The sequence below is a fragment of the Paramormyrops kingsleyae genome, chromosome 3 (genome assembly GCF_048594095.1).
Source record: "Paramormyrops kingsleyae isolate MSU_618 chromosome 3, PKINGS_0.4, whole genome shotgun sequence".
Taxonomy (NCBI): domain Eukaryota; kingdom Metazoa; phylum Chordata; class Actinopteri; order Osteoglossiformes; family Mormyridae; genus Paramormyrops; species Paramormyrops kingsleyae.
The window spans coordinates 20531325-20554073 of NC_132799.1; the positions used below are offsets into that span (position 1 = coordinate 20531325).

Here is a 22749-nt window from a genome sequence, read left to right on the forward strand (position 1 = left end):
AACTTAAATCAATTTAATTCAAACAGTTTATTGCAAGGTCAAAGGGGGCGTCGTGGACAATCCAGCGACATCCCCTCACACAGGAAGGCAAATTGCTGGGCGTTACCTACTCTCAGGTGTAAGCATGCAACTATTATTTCAAGAATGACCTAGAAAAAGTGCATAAAATCCCAATTTCATTTTACTTAGGAAGAAATAAGGTTCCACGGATATGGGGGTCGTCGCTGGGGTGGGCTACGCGATTTACTATCGATTTATCAAGGTAGCGATTATTAAAATCATGCCGGTTAAGCAAACATGTTGCTACCAAGCTAAATATACAGTTATAGTGAATAAAACATAGCTAAGTATAAATTAATAATGTAGTAGAACATGTCGCTTATACTGTCAACCTAAATGTAAACTTTTAAAATAATTTTAATTACACATCTTTTTAAAACATTCGTAAACGTATCGTTTCAGTATCGGTTCAGCACTTTTAAAGTGAATACATGAATTTAAGAAAGCGAAAGGACCGAATAAAACCAAATAAGATTACAAGAATTACAATTTAAAAATTTAAAACATACACATGGTTGCAATATAGTCATTTGGAAAAATATTTGTTTTATTGTGATTCACAATTTTTCAACAATATGTCACCCAGGATTTTTCACTGCACACCCAGTCAAGCCAAATTAAATCCAGCCAGGATGAAGCACACTTTCATTTGCGCAGAATCCGCTCCGGCTGTGATGAAAGCACTGGAGATATAATCTGATGGGTTTTTTGTAGCGGAGATTTCTCATTGTGAAAGACAGAAAATAATTCTGAAAGGTGTATGGATCAGTTTTGAATGTCAGATTCATCATGAGTAAGTCTGTAATGTATCGTTATTTATTTAATGCGCTGACAATTGTAAGATTTCTGTTTATTGTAGGTCTAAAGTTTAAACAGGTAAGGTCACGCTGGGTAGCAGCCCACCGGGCCGACATGCAATCAATTTCAACCCAAGTGTCCATCTATCTGCTGCAGCCAGGTGTTATGTGGGCGTCCCCTTGGCCTGGTCCAGCCACTCGGGTCCTCAGCAGTGAAGATCCTGCGAGCCGGTGTTGTTAAAGTGGGGATTCTGTTAACTGGTGACAAGCGCGTTCACGCGGCATTCATTCACTTATTTCTCGCAGGGGACGGACGCAAATAAATAACGTACGCTAATGAATGTTTGCAAAATATGACAAGCATGCATCCAGTTGTAAAGACCATGTATTATGAATATAATAATACATATAATATTTACTATGAATATAAAATTTAATCTCTTATGAAAGTAACCTTCAGTTTCTGCATGAGTATTTACCATTTTATTTGAAATGGTAAATTATTAAATCTGCATTCACCACACATCCGCAACGGTTTTTAAGAAAAAAATGAACTCTTTATATCCTGGGCCAGCAATAAGTAATAGAGATTTAAAAGATTATGGATAAGTTGAAATTCCCCCCTCTTCCCCTTTTCATTTTGAAACTCTGCATCCTGGTCCTGTTGATCTGGGACGGAGGAGGTGATGACTTCTTTGACCAGCGAGGGGTAGATCACCCTGCTGATCTGCTCAGGTCAAGGGATTATTCTGCCCTTCTGTAGAGACCTGAGCTGCGTCTGGTTCAGCCGAACTGACGCTCTGCGTGTCTTCTCCGAGGTCCTTCTGGATCTCTGTAGTGGTTCTTCCTGGCTCCTCCGCAGCTGCACACTGGCTCCAGTGGAACCACGTGTCACCTTTGCCTTTTAGACGAACCGCGTGTGACGTCCTCTCCGTCACTCGGAAGGGGCCGGTTCACCTGGGTTCTGACCACTTTCGTTTGATGACTTTCAGGAGGACCCACTCCGCCGTGTGTGGTTCGGGTGGCTGGTTCCCCGGTCTCGTTTCCTGGATCTGTTTGGAACCATCATAATAGGCCCTCGGATTTCGCTCCCCCTTTTCATCGGGGGTCCAGGATAACCCTCTCTGGGGTCCTGGGAACTGCCTGCCTGTCTGGAGCTCAAAGGGAGTGAACCCGGTCCCCCTGTTTATAGAACACCTTACTGACATCAGTGCCAGCGGTAAAGCGTCAACCCAATTCATTTTAGTCTGTGCACAGATTTTTGCCAATTTTTGTTTTATTGTTTGGTTCATTCACTCCACCTTTCCCTGAGACTGCGGATGATAGACCGTTCCAAACGCATGTCTCAATCCCAACACTTTCTCCACTGTCTGGAGGTCTTCATTTTTAAAGTGGGTCCCATTATCTGACCGAATCCTGGTGGGAAACCCATGTCTCGGTATATACTGATTGATCAGACACTTTATGACGGATGCCCCATCCTCCTTTTTTGTGGGCCACGCTTCCGGCCAACCCGAGAAGGCATACACACACATCAACACATATCTGAACCCTCTCACTGGAATTAGCATGTCTGTGTAATCTATGATGATTTCCTCCCCTGACTTTGTGCATATAGGAAACTGCCCTGTCTTTTTGTTTTCATTAGCCTTTTTTCTCGCTTCGCCCACCTGCAGTTTCAGCAGCTGCGACTAAGTCTTTGAGGTCGCCCTCTTCCTTCTGTGTTTCTTCCTGTGCCCTCTGCAAGTGATAGACAATATGTCTGTCCCACACGTGCGATTCTGCCCCCGGGAGATCTGGGTTGCCCAATATAGCCCCCTTCACTCCCTCTGGGAGTCCCTCCATTACTGCTCGCCTGAACCATTCCCGCTGCACCCCGACCTGTCCTGGATGGCACCCAGTGCGACGGGTCCAATCCTCTTTACATTTATCTAAATAGTCTCTGGGGTGGAGCTTAGGGTCCCATGTAAACTTAGGGACCACAGCTCCGCTAGGGGTGGGGAACATCTCTCGCATGGCGTCACCCAGATCCATTATCACCCCTGTCAGACGCACACTATCTGCAACCGTGGTAACCCCTGCCCTGGCCTCTATATCCTGTAAAGCGTGCTTGGTCATACATCGGGCTGCCACTGCCCGAAAATCCCCCAGGGCCAGCTTCAGACCTTGAGTGAGTTGATCCAATTTATCCAGCCACTGTCCTCCCCCCTCTGCTGGAGGAGGCAGCTTGTCTGCCAAAGCCTGCACATCCCCTATTGAGAAAGGTTTATATCTTTCCCTACCGCCTCCTGCTCCTTGCAATAAGGATGTGTTCAGTCTAGGCCCTTTGGAGCGCAGGTCGTATCCACCACTGGACGGACCTGGTGCTCCAGCTATATATTCCTGACTAAGTCCTGCTGCCTGTGTCTCCTCCTCGCGCTCGTAGCCAAATTCCTCAGACAGCGAGTCCTCCGTCTCGTCACACGTCCCCAATATGTGTCCCACCACCTCTACTGTCTTTTGCTTCCGACCACTGAGGTTTAACCCTCTGCCTGGGGTGGCGGGTTTGAACAAGCCATTCTCCCCGAAATCCTCTGCCTGTTCCCTCAACACTCTGTTACTGAACGCCGGCTGATGCAGTGCCCGTGCACAGACCTGCGATTCCGACCTATCTTTCTTTCTCTGACCGGAGGACTCAGCCTCGACGTCTGAGCCCTCTTCCGAATCCTCCTCCCTTTTCCCACACCGCACACTGGCTGAGACCTCTCGAGTGCCTTGTGTGCGAATGTGGAGGGTTCCTCCTGTGACGTTAATCATGGGGCACATATGTGCTGGAGGCGCTGTTGGACACGCTCTCTCGCCTGTATATGCCGGAGGAGGATCCTCACTGCCTGTCTGTGTGTCTTTTTCGGGGGGGCTTCTTTTACAGTCCTTCGTATCCTCTCCATGGAGGTGATCTGTCCCCTGCCAAATTAGTGCCAATCTCGACCACTCTCTCCTTTCGTTCTCATGCATTTCTACCTCTTTCTTCCACTTCCTTTTCCTCAAACAATTCGCGCTCGCTCTTTTATGTATTGCTTCGTCCCTGAGACTAGCCTGCTCTCTCTCCTTTTTCCACAATAATGCTCCCAAAGAACATTTGCCCTCCACTTGGCATCCTGCACTTCGGATCGCCTCGCACATACGCTTCCATGCCTCTGTGACCTCTTTTTCCCTATTTTTCTTCTGGCTTGCTCCTGCCACTGCTTCCTTCACTACCTGAATCTGCCTTGTTAGGGGCTTCCAAACTGTATTTTTTGGAGGTGCCCATCCTCCGTCATCTAATTCTCGATCAAACTCGTGATCCATGTTAATTGGAGCAACTATGTTAGTATTATTTTATTACTATTCTATTATTATTATTATGTTTTACTTAGTATTTGTAATGCTTTTTCTTCTTCTTCTTTGTTTGTTTTTTCCTTATTTTCCCTTCAGTTTTATCTCCTAGCAGCGCTATTGCCGCGGGGTGTGGGTTCACCCAACCACAGTTACTACACCTCTTTATTGTAGGAGGATGTCCTACTATTTTACACCACCAATACATGAAACAACTACTTTACAAACAATGATTCTGCATGCACACTTACCGCTGAGTCTCTCCTGAGTAGGGCGCGCCTCACAAGCTCGATTCCAGGCAAACCAGCAGGGAGCGAGTGATAAGCACCCAAGACAGGAAAAGCCCACAGCGTTATTCACTCACAAATCAGCACAATAATATACAAAGTAGTACTTTGAGACTCCTAGTCTCGGGACTCAAACCCGGTACATTTGGGACTTCGACCCAGGGACTCCAACCCATTTTATAGAGGGGGACCTTATTCCCTCACGCCAATTTAGATTTCGGGGGTCTTGAATTCTCCGGGACTCTCACCCAGCTTCTCTACCGCTCGTCAGCCAGTAGTGGGGTTGCCACACCAAAGACAACGCGGGGGTTTCGTACCCTCCGCTCCTAAAGGTCCTACCCTACGGCAGGGTTCCAAACCCTCCGTTTCCTAAAATCCTATTTTACATATACCAGATGCACTTATTCCTTATACATAATACATCAAAGCTACATACGTCTGGTACCCGCAGTCTCCTCTCTGTATGAATTTACAGACGGGCCGCTGGACACTTCAAACCGCTCAATTTGAAATTTCCAATATGCAGATTTCGGCATAACAGGCTCTGCTTACCTCTTCTAGTCGGGCCCGCAGTTTTTCTGTGTCCAGGCAGGCTGCGTCAACTTGAACTGGATTCTGGGGAATCTCTTGCTCATCCCGGACGAGCCCCCAAATTGTTGGAGTCTAACTCCGCCGGGTCCGTTGATGAGAAGAGATTCACTGCACACTCGAGGAGTAGTTGCAAGTCACCAGTTTATTGTCTATTCTGATTGCAATCAGGGAGCACCCATCTCACATACATACAGCATGTACAGCAAGAAGGTTAAGCTCAAACTACATGTATCGGCTCTGCCCCTTTATAGGCCTTGTGGGATGTCAACCCCCCCCCCCCCCCTTTCTCCTCGGTACTTTCCCCTGTTCGTGACCACAACACACTCTGACCTTTGTTCTACCCATCTGGTATATGTCTTAATATAAATGTTCTGACGTTATACTCTAGTTTGCCAGCAAGCCCTTTAGCCAGCAGGTTCATGTCCCCCGCCTCTTGTCTAGCACTTGATTAAAATAAGCGTCGGTTAAATGATGAGTTCCTGTTTTTGTGCACATTCTCTATTCTTAATGATACGTGCCTGCATGGATGAGATCTTTCCATCATGCAGGCCCAGTCTCAATTCCCCTTTCTGCTTTTAGAAGCTATTCTGTTAAAGATTAATGGCTGCATATATATTTTTGTTATTAGACATTAGTAACTACATATATGTTTTGTTATTAGACATGAGTAACTATACAGACGTACTTAATCATTTACCCCTCATTAGCTATGTTTTATTCACTATAACTGTATATTTAGCTTGGTAGCAACATGTTTGCTTAACCGGCATGATTTTAATAATCGCTACCTTGATAAATCGATAGTAAATCGCGTAGCCCACCCCAGCGACGACCCCCATATCCGTGGAACCTTATTTCTTCCTAAGTAAAATGAAATTGGGATTTTATGCACTTTTTCTAGGTCATTCTTGAAATAATAGTTGCATGCTTACACCTGAGAGTAGGTAACGCCCAGCAATTTGCCTTCCTGTGTGAGGGGATGTCGCTGGATTGTCCACGACGCCCCCTTTGACCTTGCAATAAACTGTTTGTAATTAAATTGATTTAAGTTTTTAAAATTCCAAACATAACCGTCTACTGACATTCAGCGCATTTGACAGAAGAAACTATATTTATTGTATTTAGCAGACTAAAGGTCCAAACATTACATAAACACATACAAAACATATTCCATTCATACACACACAACACCTTTGTACCGTAAAAAGAAAAACTATGTGTAAACAAAAACGTATGCATTTAAGATAAATAAAGAAAAAACTAGTCCTCGGTAGGATATTTAGCAAAAAACGGTTGCAGACTGCTTTAGACTCATTTGTGTCTTTTGTAAGCTCGATTAATTTGGCGAACAGCAGTTGGATGAGTCCATGTCTTCTGATCGCCTCAGTCAGTCACGCTGAAATGCGAAACGCCCACAGGTGCCAGAAGGTTACACTGGACCGCGGCCGCTGTCGGGTGCGCGCCGGTGTCTGCATGGCCGTTTCGAGAGAGGTAAGATTTTAGGAGTCTTTTTGTTCGTTAAGATGCTGTTTTGAGATGTTTTCTTCAAGCGATAAAAAAAAAATGTGTCGTCGAGCTGTTTCTTGTTGCATTTGTTGATAGGATGCAAACTTGAAATCCACAGAATGACAAACTGCGCAAACCAAATGTACTGGAACCTCACCCAAGATTTATATGTCACATGCACGGTTACAGAGATACAACTGGCAGCGAAATGTAAATCTGATTACTCCCTAGGCAATTAAATAAAGACAAATAAAAAAGAAATTGTTAAAAGTGGGAAGGGGTGGAAAATGGATAATAGGCCTAAGTCAAATGAATTTCCCAAACCAAACGGTTCGGTAGCCAGATAAGTTTGTTTGGAAATTATAGCTGTATGGAAAAACTAAAAGTCGCAAGTGTTTCCTACTTTTAGCTTGGCAATTAAATTCGAAGCTAATTGGTGCAAACAAACGATGGCGGCCTTGTCGACGAAGCGCAGCCTGTGGGCCTCGTGCGACGCCGACCGCGAAAGTGACTCGCTATAAATCTGCACATTCCTGACAAAGATCTTAGGTGAGCAACTGGGCTGGTGTTGTGTTTTTTAAATTTTAAATGTTAACTCTCATGGTCACAAGGTGCATTTTAGCAATAAAAATACCAGTTCGACAGCAGGCATCTTTCCGTTGGCCCCGTGGCGATTAGATACCGGGAGAGTGAAACATATTGTTAGAGCGGTTGTAAGTTGACACACTGCGTGTTTATTTGTAATGATGTAAAAAAACAAACATACATTTGGATGGATAGCGGTTTATTAACCGTATCTGCGTCGTCTTCTAGGTGTGTTTGGTGGCCAGCTACCGGCCTGTAGCGTGGTCTAACAGAAGCTCGATTCATTGGGTTAACAGGTGGAAGTGTGTAACGTTTTAGGGGTGTTTTGAAGAAGCACCAGTGAACGTTTCCTTCTGTTGCACGGGTAGTTATCCGAAGTAGAAGGGCGTAGATTTGGGTATGGACGGTTGTAATGTCGTGTGTTTCCAGGGTCATTGGGCTGATTAGGTGCCTACCAAAGTTGAAAGCAAACCTTTCACCCTTGCTCAAGCAGAGAAACTGTGATGAATGTGAACGGGCCACGTGATCGATCGGCATTAGCAACACGTGCGTCTGCATAGAGTGAGCGTGACATCGCGAGTCGCTCGAGCAGCCTGCGTGCCGGCGAAGGCGCGAGAGTCGGCGGTCCTGCGCGTGCATGTAGTGAGAGTTTGGCTGCGGGGGTCGGCCACCTCCGGCACTGTGAGGAAATCCCCACGCAGTGGGAAGAAGTGTATTTTTCTCTGCAGTGAACGGAGAGGGACAGCGGGAACTGAAGGTCATAGAATTGATAACTTTCACGGGGCGCAGATCCTCACCCTCGGCGAGGTCTGTCACATTGCAGCCACAGCCTCGTTCTCCTGTCCGCCGAAGAGACGCAGTAGCAATATTTTAAGGCAAGGCAGCGGCCAGCTTTCTATCCCATAGACAGGGTTGCCAACCTTGGTCTACTGGCTGGCGTGAGATTTAAATTCGAGACAAGCCTGCACACGCATTTACGTGTATGTTACTTGTCTACGTAGAGACAGCCACTGGATAAGCTAAAAACAGCTTTGTTAAAAGAGCGTTTAAGGTTGCGGAGTATTCGGAGTTAGCTGCCAAATGATGACGTTTGGTGGCTAGAGTGAGAGAGTGGTTATGAAACCGCGTTGCATTCTGGGATACGCGTGCTCCGGATCGGGGTGCCTTTTCGATAAGGCCGGCTTGTCTATTTGAATATTTGAGTTGTGTGTAAACGAGCGCATTTGGAGCTGGTTTTGGTGTTTATGTCACTCCGTAATGCTGGTACACAACACTCCCGTCAAGGGGCTTTTTTTGTCGGACGTTCATCTGAGTCTATTCGAGAGGCGGCGGGTATCGCTTCTCGGCCTTTTGGCTAAGATCAAGTGTAGTATCTGTTCTTATCAGTTTAATATCTGATACGTCCCCTATCTGGGGACCATATATTAAATTGATTTTTGGAACAGGGAGATGGAATAGGGGCTTGCTCCGTCCACTCCACGCATCGACCTGGTATTGCAGTATCTCCAGGAACGGTGCACCCCCTACCGGGGAAACTTGTGGTTGAAAAGTAGATTGTGGAAGGAGGAATGTGTGTTTGCTGCTTTCTGTGCTGCTTGTTTGTAGTGTTTGACTACAGCTCTGTTTAACTGGGGACTTTACAGCAGGGACAGTGTGCTTAAATTTAATGTTTTAAGTGTTTGCTTTTATTGTTAATGAGTGAGTTTTGTATTTCTTGTTAGTGATTTATATTATGTGTGTTAAACGGTATAACCTTTTAGACTTAGTTTTGAATGTGAGTAGTTTTGTAGTTTTCTGTTGTTGAATTTGTGTGAAGTTTTGTTTAAAATTGTTGTTTAGTTTTATGCGGCACTTAACATTCCGGTTTGTAAAGCGCCGTTTCCTGTTCTGATGTCTAATGTAATTAAATATGCAAGTGATACTGTTTCTTAAAAGTTCAGTAAGAGGGTTTAATGGTTTGTCTGACATTACATGTTATTCCACAATTCAGCCACAAGATGGCTCCAGTGATCTTCGTGAAAACAAAGAAGTGTAACGCGCAAGCATGACCTCGTTGTCAGAAAAGTGTGTGCAGGGGCCTGCAGCAGAAATAGTCTGGTACAGTTAAATCAGCATCAGCGCCAGTTGGCATTGCTAGAATTCAGCAGTGTTCTCCAAGCTACAGGAGAGAATCTCATGTCCTGGGAATGGTATTGTTTTCTGCCTCTGCTGTCTGTGTGCCTTGTAATGGACTGGTATCCCACACCCTAGGGGTTGTGACCTCTGCTGTTTTGGACAGACTGCAGATACATCTGGGGTGCTCCTCCACTGCAGCAGATGCCATATTTTTGGTCATTTCCCTTTTACAATTACTTCTGGTCAAGTATCAGTGCCTAATGTGCTAAACCAACTGGGCCACTTTGAGGCAGGATTTGCAAATGCTTTCCTTGTTGGTTTGGTTATGCCAATATACTGCCTCTGACAATACAACTGCCGTCTTGAAAGAAAAGTTAGTTTATCACTGTTTTCCGAATCTAAGTGAAACATATTAAAGTAATAAGGGATTCAGGGACACATGAAGAGAGCCAAGCTTTATTGTGATTTGGTCTGAGGAACAGATACATCTGAATGGCCTGTCAAGAGATTAACAAAGCATGCACTAGGGCATCATATTATTGAGAAATTTTCAGAATTCAAAATGTGATTTTGTTGTAATATTGAGGTATTTTTAAAGCAAAGACTTAACACAAATTTCACTTAAACTTATAGAGGTGTGATTTAAACTTAAATGAAAATGATTATCGGTGTTTCCCCTCGGTTTACAGCTGGGGGGGGGGGGGGGGGCAGGATGACACCAACAGGATTTATGGCGTTCATGTGTTTCTTTTAATGACAGCAGTCAATATAACAACTGAACTAAACATCGACATTTCTTTTTATGACAATTAAGGCCTGGAAGCGATTAAAAAGACGCAGATATTTTTGTCTGCTTTTCAGGTGGTTGACACCACATTTTCTGACGCACGCTCTCTGTCCGCTGGTGGGAGTGTGCTCACCTGTCATCGGGGAGGAACTCCATGCACGATACAAAGAACAGAGGAGAATTGTAAAATGCGAGACCGTGTAGAGACAAAAATGACAAGCTGTTGTGTAAATAAGAAACCTTACGTTATTATTTAGTTTGTTTGATTAAAGGACAATGTATAGACCTGTTCTATAGGAAAGGTAACCTAAAATGATTTCTGTTGTTCTGGCGCTATATAGAAAGTAAAATTAAATAAAATTAACTTGACCTTCAAGGGGGGGTGGGAGGGGTGTCCCCCTAATATAATGGTAGGGGAAACACTGGTTATTGTTCTCTGGGACCTGGTGCAGGTCACTTACACGATTTTCCAAATTTGTGCGAAACATTAATGATGCACACTTTGAACATATTTCCATGCGAATGGACCCCGACAGTCCGATACTGAACCAACTTGCCAGTAGATTCAAACCAATTTTTTGGTGTTTTAGGAAAGATGATGCGACGCTATTGACAATGTAGTTTACTACACGGTGGCCCATTCTGCACAGACATACGCTCTGATATAAACCATACGTCAAATACTCGTCCAATGCGTACGTACTTGTGCCCACGTGAGTAGGCGGTCCGTCGATGCGGCCCAGGATACATTCGCTTTCACACTGCTATAAGAATGTGGCCATATGCATCCCAGACCACCTCCGAATGTGGTTTGTGTGATCGGATCTTGATGCACTTTCAATGCGTTTTTTGGGTGCATTCACGCCTGTAATTAGCGCTGTCCACTTGTGATCAGATCACCGAGGACGCATGTTAATACCAGGTGTGAACAGGGCCCAAGACAATAGGCCATGTATGATCACAGCCGGGCTGGAACCACAAGATGAAAGGTCAAGAACAGGACAGTGGCGATGAACAACTCTTCGTTGATCATCTTACCCTGACAGCCTGACTGCTCAGTCTTTGTTAGGTAATTTGCATAGGATAGGCCCTTGCCGTTTGGTCTCAATTGGGAGTGAGGACTAGGTGCTTTCCTAATTACCATTACTATCATCAGTTTGATTACTGGCGGCCACACAAGCTGGCATTTCTGTGTCAAGAAATAATAAAGCCAGTAATATCACAAAATAATATAACACAATCCTACGTCATCTAACATTGTTTTGCCTAATGGCCTCTGTCACATTGTAGATTAAGGGATCTGCCACTAGGGGCAGACTTCCATGAATTACAGAGAACCAGAATGGCTGAAATTATCCAGCAAGTTAGCTAGTGAAATAATGTGTGAATCAGAAGAATGTGGTGATGCACTAACTCGTCATAACCTGAAAAGCAGAGTTTGGAAACTGCTTGGATTTCAACAGCAATTTTTATCGTGGGGACCCCGATAAAGCAAAAGGGAAAACTGTCATCCTCTTAAAGGAAGAGCTGGCATGATGGAACAAAGAGCATGCTGGGGGAGGGAATCCGACCCACACCGCTGGTGGAGCATACTAAGTATGGACAAACCATCATAAATATGGACAATCCATACTTCAAGGAGCAAAGTGAGATTATCAAGGGGTCAAAAACTACATTTGCACTGCGGTATACAGTTAACCACAGATGTGTTTTCTGAAGTATCTTGCATGGCTGTGTTCAGCGTTTAATAGTCTGATATTGTGAAAAAGGTATGATTAAAGTATATTAATTTAATACATTTTCAAGCCAGAGTTGAATGTGGTTTTTTCATGTTCCGTGCCCTAATGTCCCTCAGCCTTTTACTTCTGGTAACATTGTAGAGCCCTCTTCCTGTTTGATTGGATGGTTCCACAAATTATGGAAGTGCAAGGCATTCTGGGACATCTGAAGTGGGTGACAACATGCAAAATGAAAACGATACAGCTCACACGGCAGCAGATACAGCAAAGCAAAAGTACTTTTGAGGAATACTTGTTCAGAATCACTATAGGCTGAGATCTGTCCATACGAAAGGAAAACCGCGAACTAAACACACTTGCTGTAGAGTGGCGTGCCATCTGAAAGCGAGAGCAACTCATACTTACCTGGCAGGGGAGATACCATGATCAAGAAGGTGGTTCACCCAGGGCGAGGCTCAACCATTGCACTCCGGCTGTGCTGACCCCTGCGAATTCCCCAAATGTGGGAATCTCGACTGCATAATTTCTGGTAGTGGGGGACTGCGTTCGCGCTCTCCCCTGATCACTGGTACAACAAGAGATATGATTGTGTCACACTATGGGGGTGCTGTTTCACTCTGTTCTCTCTGCAGAGGGGTTCCATAGTTTGGTACATATATGGCACACTCAAGGTTCTATATAGAACTATTTTAGAGGATTCAATTAAAAGAACCCTAAAGGTTCTCTGATTTTTTAAAAAAAGAGGGTTCTAAACAGCACCTTTAAAAGGTTCATTTTTACTCATATTTTTAATACTTAATCATTAATAATAAAGAATGATAATGGGTGATATTGTAATAGTAGTAAATAATACTTGAGCATTTATGATACATTAATTTAATTTAGCTGCAGCTATTTTAAATAAAATAGGCAATAACTAAGCAAACCTTTGTTTATAAGCCCAAGCAGCTATGAAAGAGAGATGTGGTTTAAAAAATGGCCTGTATTGTTCATTTTAAAAAAATGTCTACATTCAAATAAATTAGAAATAAAATGACCTTTTACTTGCATCTTATTGGAACCGTTTTATTGGTGTTCCAACTGATATTGGACAGACTGTAAGCGGGAATAGGCCAGCTGAGTAGTTAAAGTGACCAACCATTCTACTGCCTACGCTGTTTTGATATCAAGTGATAAATTATTCCTGACGTTAGCCCTCTGGGCTGGAGTGCATCGTCAGCGACGCAGCGTACTTTTCGCGTCTATTTCAGTTTAAATCTTGCTGAAATATAGACACCAATATATACAGTAAACTGGAGAATTTGCAGATGACACCAAGGTGGGTGGTGTAGCAGATACTGAACTAGCGTCTCAGCAGCTACAGCGGGATCTTGATTTAATTAGTGACTGGGCCGATACCTGACAGATGAAATTTAACATAGACAAATGTAAGGTACTCCATGTAGGGAGCAGAAATATAAAGTACAGGTTTTTTTATGGGACCTACTGAAATAAAGGTAGCTAATTATGAGAAAGACCTTGGTGTGTATGTTGATGCTTCCATGTCTCATTCTCGCCAGTGTGGGGAAGCAATAAAAAAGGCCAATAGGATGTTGGGGTATATCTCCAGGTGTGTGGAGTTTAAGTCAAGGGAGGTAATGCTAAGATTATACAATTCCTTGGTGAGACCTCACCTAGAATATTGTGTGCAGGTTTGGTCACCATATCTTAAAAAGAACATTGCGGCCTTAGAAAAGGTGCAGCGTAGGGCCACAATAACGATTCCTGGTCTTAGAGGAATGTCTTATGAAGAGAGGTTAGCTGAACTGAATCTGTTCAGCCTCATGCAAAGGAGACTGAGGGGGAACATGATCCAGGTCTATAAGATTCTAACAGGTTTGGATGCTGTTCAACGAAATAGTTACTTCAGCATTAGTTCAAATACAAGAACTCGTGGCCATAGGTGGAAATTAGCGGGAGAACATTTCAAACTGGATTTAAGGAAACACTTCTTTACACAGCGTGTAGTCAGAGTATGGAATAGTCTTCCTGATAACGTAGTGCAAGCTGAATCCTTGGGTTCCTTTATATCAGAGCTAGATAAGATTTTAACAACTTTGACCTATTAGTGAAGTTCTCCCCAAGTGAGCTCGATGGGCCGAATGGCCTCCTCTCGTTTGTATAGTCCTTATGTTCTTATGAAATCTTTATGTAGAATCATGAAAAAAAGATGGATAAGTCCGTAATCTGTCGTCTTTTCAAAACGTCTATTGTTGGAAGTATTAAAGTTTTTAAAATTAGGTTAAATCTGCAAAAAAGTAAACCATGTAACCTTACTTTGTTTTACCTGCATGGTGGCGTGTAGTACCGCTGTCACCCGAAGATTGTTATTCACCTTCTAAATAGCCGCATTAGCGCGTATTGAAATTGCGTTCGCGGGGTAATTTGATGAACAACGCAACCGTGAAACGCGATCCAGATAAATCCCCGTCAGCACCATAAAAGGGGGTGGGGGACGTGGCCAGGTGTCAATGGTTCATTCATACACATGAAAGTTGCTAGAAATTGTGGCATGAGTTACCTTTTTCTTATTTATCCAACTGAATGTTGCAACTACACTATTTAGTCATCTTCATGTAGCCAAGACTTTGGTGATCAGATATCTGGGATCAAAACAAACTGCCAGCATTGCTTACTATGTACTTTTTGTTATGTTTCTGCAAGTGTTCCAAACTGCATTTTGAAATGTCTATACTTACAAATTACAAACTTAACAAAAATTGGACATATTTACAATATACATTAAAATAAAGATGAGTGTAATGGCAAAACAAATATATAAAAATTCTGTGGGTCTTTCTCTTATTTTCAAATATGCCTGTCGCAATCCGCTCCGAACGATCCTCATGTGTGCCACGCCCCCTCATTACCTCATGTTACTTCCTGATTGTTCCCACCTATGTCTAGTTAATTCCAACCTGTCCTGTGTATTTAGTCCGAGTCTCAGTCAGTTTTCCCCAGATCTGTCATCGTCAAATCCCATGTGTGAGTTCCTGTCTTGTTCGTTTGCCTCAAATAAACCCCGTCTTGTATGTTAACCTGGCTGCTCTCGCCTCTTACCTGCTCGCCACTCGCACCGTGACAATGCTCACATGGCAGACATGTTGGCTCTGATCCAGTCGAGCGCGTGCTGGTCGCGGTTTTTGCTTGCGTCATCACAAAATCCTGTTTCGGTTGTGTTTAAGAGTTGTTCGGCTGAAAACCGAAAATGCATTTTTGGCTGAGAAGTTTCGGTGGCTGAATTTTCGGTGCATCCCTAAATAAAATCCATTAGAAAACCACAATTCACCTTTCAGTCATGAGCAAATCTGATTTGTACAATTTTAGTACAGGAATAGACACAGGTTTTTGTCCATTTGCCATTTGAAACAAACAATGCTCTGCAAAACTCAAGGTGTGCTTTATCTGCTTGGGGTACTGCACCCCAAAGATGAAGTAAACTTTCAGCAGGCATTGGAGAGCATGTGGTACGTCCATCTCTCCACTTGTGATGGTGACTTCATCCATCTTTATAGATACTCTGCTGGCAAAGAGGGGAGTCTCTGTATCATGAAGGATGATGGTTGGAAATGGCCTTGGTTGTTCCTGTGTAAATGAGAAATGCTTTAGTGACCTGATTGAATTTATGATGTAGTTCACAAAACAAAATTACAATCATAGAAACATCACGTACTGTACCTGGCAGTATAATGATGGCAACACTCTTTTTGAAAGTCTGAAATTTCAAAAGAAACAATGTTTTCATAAAAGCATAGTTTTATAGAGTGTCAGCTGGTGATTATTTGTGGTGTTTGTGAAAAGCATGAATCTTAAAAAAAAGGTACCTGATGTCCAATGGGTCCTCCAGAGGCACATGGTCCACATGTGTCTTTTGGCACTAAACTTTCTTTTCCATCTCCTGGACTGTTGCTAAGTTCACTAAAGGTGACCTTTCCTTCTTGAACTTATTTCGTAAACAATCCATTAGTTTCCTGTGGGTGTTTACATAAGTTATAAGGCTCACACAACATAATAGTAGTACAGTGGTACCTCGGTTCTCGAACTCACTAGAACTCAAATTTCTTGAAAGTCGAACAAACCAGTTTGACCTAGAACTCGATCTGAATATCAGAAGTCGAACCGTGAATGCTGACCTAATATAAATTGTACGCGCCAGGAAATGAGTCATACTACAGTGCAATTCTTACTTGAATGCCTTCTTTACAGACTGGATGATTAACCAAATAAAGCAGTGCAACATTACAGTAACTAACAATAAATAAACCACTAACTTACGTGTACTATTAGAGCATTTATGTCATTTATTAAAACTTTATTGTACCAGGTAAATTAACTGAAAACCAGTTCTGGGAAAAGTAGCAGATTACGCATGGGAACTGCCTGGGATACAAAGTCATGCGTGTAACTAAACTCTTCAACCAATAAGGGCAAAGGTGTGTCGTCACGGAGGCGGTTCCAGTTTGTGCAGCCGGGTGAGAGGTCGCAATGCATCTAACCGTAATGCATTGCGTCAGGATCAGAATGCCTTGCTTTAAGCCAGCGCTGTAAGGAAGTCGAACGCACCCAATGACCGGACTGGGGAAACAAACAAACGTGGACTTAATACAGAGGACTAATGACAACAACCAGAAACAGCTGATCACATGGGGATCCCACACGAGGTTAACGAGGGGGCGTGGCACACGGAAGGAGCCGACAATCGGGGCAGGACAGGGGTAATGTTGGGATAAGATCTTTATCGTTTTGGAAGCCATTAAGAAAAAAATGCTGCTCTTGTTTTAACCTGTTCATTATGTGTTTAAATGCTAAAAATAAATAAATATTTAGGTGTCATTTTGGGGGGCCGGGAACCAATTAATTGGTTTTCCATTATTTCTTATGGGAAAAATTCAATCAGAACTCAAACTTTTTAGAATTCGGTCCGGAGTCCGTAACGGATTAAGTTCGAGAACCGAGGTACCATTGTATAATATTAGCAATTACACATAATAATAAATTATTAAATAATATTGAGAAATGCGACAATAGGTAATTATAGCTTATGTTTTAATTCAATATGCTTCTGATTTTAAACACTTGTTATAATACTTATCTAACTATTCCTAAAGAAATGTGTGTATCCATTAAACTTTTACATGCTTTTACAGTCAACTTAACTTTCAAATGCAATGCCCTTTTTACATGAAGATTCATATGGGCCTCAATCACTGTATTTTTGCTGGGTTTAAAGTTAGTCCCTTACAACAAGCATGGCATTCTTCTAGAGCTGGATAGGAACCAGCCTCTCAGATTGGTGCATCTGAAAGATTTTTTTCCAATAGTCAGCCAGTGTATACAAAAGCAATATTACCATTGTAGCACTATAATTGCTATAGAGGCTATTAAATAAACTTTTATTACTAATAATGTTTTTATAATAATTATGCAAAGAATTAAGTGCCTGGAATACAGCCACTTCTGACGATGTTTTCTACCTTGTCGAAATATAGCCCTACTACTGAAGCGTGGATCGAACAAAGAATCGAAAAAATATACCGTGTCAAATTATGGTTAGTGTGTATCTTAATTTACATGAAATGACACAAGGAATCGGCACTTGTTCACAATGAGAGCATAGTATGATACTCTTTTAAAACTCAAACATGTTAAATATCATGCTATGTTTGATCAGTACATTCATGGTATCATGTCTCAATGCGATTGAACACACAATTAAAAAAAAAAAATTAAAAATTAAATTACGAGCAAATATTTTTTTAATTGTAAAGCTCTAAGGAACTTACCTTGACTTAAATTATGACTGCACTTAAAACGAAAATATTATTAAAATGAACAAGAAAAGAACGCTAAGTCAAAATCTAATGGCGAAGCACAACATCTCAAACTACATTTTTCACTCATACAAAAAAAAAAAATCAATGCTACGTCATTCTCGTTACGTATTTCCGCTAAATCTCCACATTGCTCTGGCTGCAGCCAGACCCTTCTCAAACGAGCCGTGAATGCGAACAAGACGGGGTTTATTGCAGGGTAACACACTCCAAGACAAATTAACGTTAATGACAGACCTGGGAAAACAAACTTGAAAGCGGACTAAATACAGGACATGACATCAGAATAAACGCAAGACAGCTGGTACGATGAGAACTCACACGCGGGTAACGAGGTGGGCGTGGCACACGAGGACTGGACACGCAGGTCATGACAGTATTGTGATACGTATCGTATAGTGCAGGGGTCTCCAACTCCGGTCCTGTAGAGCTACTATCCAGTAGGTTTTCTATCCTACTTCGCTTCTGATGAGCCACACCTGGCCCTGGTATTTACCTGAGAACAGGTGTGGCTCATCAGAGACCCCTGGTATAGTGAGGTCCTTGCGATTACCCACCCCTAATTTGCACTCACCGCCCATGTAGAAAGAAGAGAGGATGTTTTTATACTTAAAGCTTACTAAAAATGAAAATACCCTCCTAAATCACAATATCCGTGTTTGTCAGTATGAGTGTAAAAAAAACATCTTTTCTTACCTGCCTGATATATACACACACACACACACACACACACACACAGACCTATGACTGACTGACCACATTTGATTTGTGAAGAAGTTCACAAATCTGACTGGTCAGTATGAGCCTAGTTTGGTCATTGTGATCACTTTTTGGGTATTCGATCTCCTGCAATTCCACTTAGCCACAGAGTTCGATTAAGTGAAATGAGCAAAAATGAACTAATAAATGTGCTAAAAATACTTCTGTGACTTTTTTTTTTTAACAAACGCTCATAAGTCACTGACAGACGAGCTGTGGACTGTGAAAAAATTCACAAATCAGACTGGTGAGTATGAGTCTGGTTGGACCCGTTTATTTGTTTATTTTTTATTATTCACTCTTTAAAATAAAAAGGCTGTAACTGTCCCAATGACAGTGTGTTCTGAAAGTTCATTTTTGTTATAAATTGAGATACCTAAATCTGTTGTGATCTTTACAATTTATTTAAAATATGTTTATTGAATAATTAAAAATTCTATGTAAATTGACGCAAAGCGTAATGGGTCACATGACTGACGTTTGGCATGGTTTTGGCGCGGTGGCACTGGGGAAGAGGTAGTTGCACAGTGCTGAAAGGGATTTAACTCTGCATGTGGTCCAAGAGGCGCACACGGTAATTGTTAAATTTTTTGTGTTGTATGTGATTATAATTAAGTGTGTATTTATATGAACGATGTATCTTTGTTTCGGTTAATTGTGAGTGTGATGTATTTTGGACGAGCTTGCGTGTTTGTGACGGGGCTGCTAAGGAAGAGACTTGTATGGACTGTGATGTAAATTTTTGTCTTAATTTTGTTATAGTTTTCACGGTGTCTGCTGAGAGGAGAGAGAGAGAGAGAGATGCAAATAAACCCTCAAAGACATCTGTATGAAGCGTGGCCATTGTTTAATTGGACCCGTGTAGCTACAGTGAAAACGTACCGCCAACATGGCTGAGAGTTCCAAAAGGAGCGGCGCATGTTCGGGATAAGAGAGAACGAACCACGTTCGTCAGTGTAGCCGGATGATGGCGGAGAAGAAAGCGGGATCGCTAGATTCGGTGTACGGGTGAAGACAGCGATTTCTCATCGGAGTGCAGTGACTGGCTTCTCATTTGAGGTCTTCAGGCATAAGAGTGCGACTCTGCAGACGGCGTCAGGTTTGACTGTACTACATCTGCAAAGTTATGGACATTAGTACAGTATAAAAAATAAAATAAAAATGTCTTTCCGTTTGTTATTGATAAAGGTAACTGGGTTTAAAGGGTAACTGATCTATGATCTATTACTATAGTGTAATCGATGCCCTTTAATATTGGTTTGAATGTTTATTAGTTTTTTTTTTGAAAGCTACTTTATAGGTAGTGCAACAATGGGTTTATTTAAGTAAGCTGTTATTATATGTTAAGACTTGCATTGTACTGACCATTATATATTGCAAAGGGTTATGTATATAGGAATAATTTGATAGCTAATAGCTAAAGTAAATTTTCTAAAACATGTACAGTATTGGTTCCCCCCAAAAATTACAAGTTGAATCACCAAAGGAAATTGAAACAACTTCAAGGGAGCTTTCGCCAACTATCTCAAGAGTCAATATTAGGAAGTCTTCCAGAGATAGAAAGTTAACATCCAAAATGTCAGAGTTTAAGCAACAAGAGACCTCTCAGAAGGAGAGCAAATTCATTAAACTATATGAAAGCTGGAAGGAACAAGTGAAAGCTACACGTACCAAACTTAAGGATGAGTGTTCTGATCAAGACATAGGTGACATGATGGATGCTGTTGAAGGGCTGGAGACCCAAGTGAAAAATGTTTATGAAAACATACGATCTCAGTCGACAACTTCTACTGAAATCAGAAGGAAGATGGATTCCTGCACAGCAGTAACAGCAGATTTGATGGGGATAATGAAGGTACGTATGAGTGAAGTGGGGCTAGACGAGTTCGATGCTAAGGCAGAAAATGCAATACTTCATATGGTGCTCGACAGAGTATGCCCAGTCAATATTTGGGTCTGAAGTCCACAGATCTACAGTCCTCAGCCATCGCTCTAGCTGTTTATCAGAGCAGCAAAGCATTGCAGCAAAAAGAGCAGAGTGTGCTGCACAGTTAGCTGCAAAACAAGCTGAAATGGAGATGGAGGAAGCTATTGCTGCACAGAGGCAAGAACTGAAAAGACTGGAAGGTCAAAGAGATCTTCATGTAATAGCTGCAAAGCTCAAAGCTTACTCTGAAGCAGACACTGCTGAAGCCAGTGATGAAGATGGAATAGCACTTGAGGTAGTTAACTTCCCTCCATCGGCTTGCAAAGAAATTAAAGGTGAGCAAACAAACAATACTAACAATGAAGCATCTTTAATACAAGCCCTGCATGACACAATGGTACTTACCAGACTTAATTCACCTGAGCCCTCGGTCTTCTCAGGTGACCCTCTTAAGTTCTTAGAGTGGAGCACAAGCTTCAAGGCATTGATTGAACGGCGATGCACAAATTCAGCTGACAGGTTATTCTACCTACAGAGATACATCAGTGGCGAAGCACAATCTGTACTGGAAGGAAGCTTCTATCGAAATGATGATGAAGCCTATTACCAAGCTTGGAAGGCTTTAGATGCTCGGTATGGTCACCCCTTTGTAATTCAGCGTGCTTTTAGAGAAAGGCTGAACAACTGGCCGAAGATTAGCTCAAGGGAGTCAGTTAAACTGAGACAATTTAGTGATTTTCTGACAGCCTGCAGCAATGCTATGCCACACATTAAGGGACTACAGGTGTTAAATGATTGTGAAGAGAATCAGAGATTACTCCAAAAACTCCCTGATTGGGTAACCTCTTGATGGAATCGTCATGTCACAAAGCAATTGCAACAGACAGAGGAATATCCTAATTTCAAAGAGTTTACAGATTTTGTGGCACAAGAAGCAGAAATAGCATGCAATCCGGTAACATCCTTTCATGCCTTAAAGAATACTGAAGACAGGCAATCCAGAGACATGAAGCGTCCAAAGGCAAATGCATATATCACAAGCGTGAAAGCTTCAGGCAAAACATACAGTGCCGAGGAGAGTAGCTCAGTGGATTTGGATTCATTTAAGAAAGCAAATCCTTTATTTTCATCTTCTTCAAAATCAGTCATATGCATGTGCTGTGGAGACGACCACTCAGTTTACAAATGCCAGAAGTTTGCCAGCAAGCCTGTGGATGACAAAAGAAAGTTCATATTTGAAAATAACTTATGCTTTGGGTGTCTTAGGCGAGGACACACCTCAAGGGAGTGCAAGAGCAGATCTATTTGTGCCATCTGTAAAAAACCTCATCCAACACCACTTCATGAAGACCGTTCCCCTGCTGCAGCAAACACATCCTCACTTTCTTGTGGTGTGGACAGAAGCGATGGTGGGAGCACAACAATGATAGTGCCTGTGTGGATTTCTTCAAACACTACTCCAAACACAGAAACTTTAGTGTATGCTCTACTAGATACTCAGAGCAGTAACACGTTTGTAGATCAAGAAACATGTGAGACAATAGGGGTGGGTTTAGAGCCAGTCAAGTTAAAGCTAACTACTATGATGGGAAAGGATTCTGTTATTCAGAGTGAAAGAGTTAGTGGGCTCAGAGTTAGAGGGTTTTCCTCCCAAGGCTTTATCAACCTGCCGCTCGCCTATACCAGAGATTTCATCCCACTTGACCGTTCCCACATTCCTACTCCTGAAACCGCCAAGGGGTGGAAACATCTGAGCAAAATAGCACAGGAAATACCAGAGCTGATGGGTTGTAAGGCCGGACTGTTGATTGGCTACGACTGCTCCAGAGCATTAGTACCACGACAAGTCATCATAGGAGGTGAAGCAGAGCCATATGCCATCAAAACTGACTTGGGTTGGAGCGTTGTTGGCAGTTCAGCACAGGTGGCAAAGTCAACAGAAGTGACAGGGTTGTGCCATCGTGTGTTAGTCAAGGAACTACCACCATTAACACCAGCCATCGTCATCAGAGCACTTGAGTCAGACTTCAGAGACACTAATCCTGGAGAAAGGAGTATATCACAAGATGACATACAGTTCACGCAACTGCTGAATGGAAAAATACACCAAAATGCAGATGGACACCTGGAAATGCCCCTCCCCTTTAAGACACGCCCTGAACTACCAGAAAATAAGAGGCTAGCTCTGGTACGACTGAGACATCTCAAGGGAAAACTTGACAAAAATCCCAAATTCAAGGATGACTATTTAAGGTTTATGGAAGGCGTCTTCAAGGAAGGTGATGCAGAGGGAGCTAAAGATCATCCCAAGCCAGGAAATGTGTGGTATATCCCACATCATGGTGTCTATCACCCAAGGAAACCAGAAAAGA

General features: G+C 42.5%; 1 protein-coding gene, 1 long non-coding RNA gene and 2 other non-coding genes across 6 annotated transcripts in view; 3 read left to right on the forward strand and 1 right to left on the reverse strand.

Annotated features, from left to right (window-relative positions):
- Positions 1–586: 586 nt before the first annotated feature.
- On the reverse strand, positions 587–5281 carry LOC111839273 (uncharacterized). Its single transcript, XR_002837066.2, has 2 exons — positions 4463–5281; positions 587–1909 (listed from the first exon to the last, which is right to left on the reverse strand). It is a non-coding gene; the product is annotated as an uncharacterized lncRNA (long non-coding RNA).
- Positions 5282–6467: 1186 nt separating this feature from the next.
- The window catches only part of ninl (ninein-like), a 58422-nt gene continuing 42140 nt past the window's right edge, over positions 6468–22749 (forward strand). For all 3 annotated transcript variants that reach the window (XM_072709805.1, XM_072709808.1, XM_072709806.1), the window contains exon 1: positions 6468–6580. The gene's annotated coding sequence lies outside the window, so the exon portion shown is untranslated. The remainder of the gene's footprint in view (positions 6581–22749) is intronic.
- LOC140588432 (U2 spliceosomal RNA) lies at positions 8515–8705 on the forward strand. Its single transcript, XR_011989760.1, has one exon. It is a non-coding gene; the product is annotated as a U2 spliceosomal RNA (small nuclear RNA).
- LOC140588429 (U1 spliceosomal RNA) lies at positions 12219–12382 on the forward strand. The gene has a single exon (XR_011989757.1). It is a non-coding gene; the product is annotated as a U1 spliceosomal RNA (small nuclear RNA).